Here is a 1,503-nt window from a genome sequence, read left to right as displayed (position 1 = left end):
AAAGTTGGTAGAAATCTTCTATTTCCTCTTTAGGTGAAAAAACAAATAACCACACAAACCACACATGACCAGACCAGAAAGAAAAGGGTTATCAGTGTCAGGACTTCTGGAAGGATCACAGCAGTGTAGCTTATTCAAACAGGAGATCCTCATCCTTCTCTTCAGTCAGAAAATTAGCTAGCTCTATCTCCTCTTCAGCCACACATTTTTATTGCTCCAAGTCCTTCTAGAATCTTAAGAATTTTTTTTTGTCTTCTTGGATTTTCTTTAACCATTTCAATAGTATTTACATGCCAGTTGGTTGTCTTAACAGCTTCATGTAGAGTAACAAATGAATCCTTCGTTGACGTGAGTTCCACCAATAATTTCACTGCTTATGTATAATTTCTCTTTAACTTCTCCAACTGTTCCCTACTTCTGGCTAAACCAGTCAGTTGCTAAATGTCAGTTCCTTCCTGGTAATGTTCAAATATGGGCAAAGTAACACCTACCAAATTATCTTTCTTTCTGTGAATCTTCCCCTGGGCTCTGGGCTTTCTTCACGTTCTGGAACACTGTAGTGATAAGTCCCCAACTGTGAAGTTGGCCTCAGCTGTGAAAAGGCAGCTTCTCACATCACTTCACCCATCAGCATTTTAGTCTCTATACCTTCTTTAGGATCTTTCTAAATTGAAGAATCAAAGCATCAGATTTTTTCTTCAAAAGGTTTTAGCTTATTTCTGCACTTCTCAAGAGAGCTTTCATGAAAATCATTCCAGAGGGACATATTTCAATTTGGTCTTTGCCTGACATTGTCAAGACAATCATTCTGCTCAAATAGCCAGCCAAGAAACCATAGCTGCACTGGTTCTAGTTCCCACAACCACAAGTCTTTCCCTCCTGGAATAGGCTGATGAGGTCCTTTCCATTCCATTGTAAATAGAAGAATGATTTCAAAGTTCAAGCAACAAATCATTTCTTCTCTTAACTATTTTAAAACTTTCTGTAAAGGAGCTGATGCCAGTGCTGGGAGTTGATGCCTACACCGGTAGCTGACACCTATGCTGGGAGCTGATACCTGTGCCAAAAGTGACACACTGGGAACAATGTGCCAGATGCAAGCAGCACAGCTGAAATTTGAATGAGGTGCTTTATGGGGTCATTGTGGTTTGGCTGGACCATGTGGTATCCCTTAAACTCAAACAGAAGGGAGAGAGACAACTAGAACCCAAGTTAGGGAGCTGACCCAGCTCTTGGAGGGAAAATCAAGGTTTCCGGTTTTCCATTCAGGTCTCCACACATGGCCACTCAGAGTGCATCTGTGTGCACTGCAGTCTTGTGTGTGTCTCTACATGGCCACCCTGTGTGCCTCTCCATGCACACCCACCCTGCATACCTCTCACACTATGGCTTGCATCCCCTCACGTCCAGGCAATTAACTGCTTTTAGCCTGAAGCACCTTTGACTGCAGCAGTTGACTGACAGAAGAGGCTGCTAATTCACAGGCCTTTTCTCTCCCAAACC

At 42.6% G+C, this 1,503-nt stretch overlaps 1 protein-coding gene and 1 pseudogene across 1 annotated transcript in view; both read right to left on the bottom strand.

The window, feature by feature from the left end:
* Positions 1–1,503, bottom strand: part of LOC102861725 (stromelysin-2-like) — a 29,052-nt gene that overhangs the window by 4,573 nt on the left and 22,976 nt on the right. The window lies entirely within an intron of this gene.
* Positions 195–792, bottom strand: LOC102853178 (annotated as a pseudogene).

The sequence above is a fragment of the Elephantulus edwardii genome, unplaced genomic scaffold, assembly GCF_000299155.1.
Source record: "Elephantulus edwardii isolate Elephantulus edwardi_28Jun2011 unplaced genomic scaffold, EleEdw1.0 scaffold00056, whole genome shotgun sequence".
NCBI classification, from domain to species: Eukaryota; Metazoa; Chordata; class Mammalia; order Macroscelidea; family Macroscelididae; genus Elephantulus; species Elephantulus edwardii.
The sequence above is the reverse complement of the archived record's forward strand: the minus strand, read 5'-3'. Positions and strand labels throughout refer to the sequence as shown.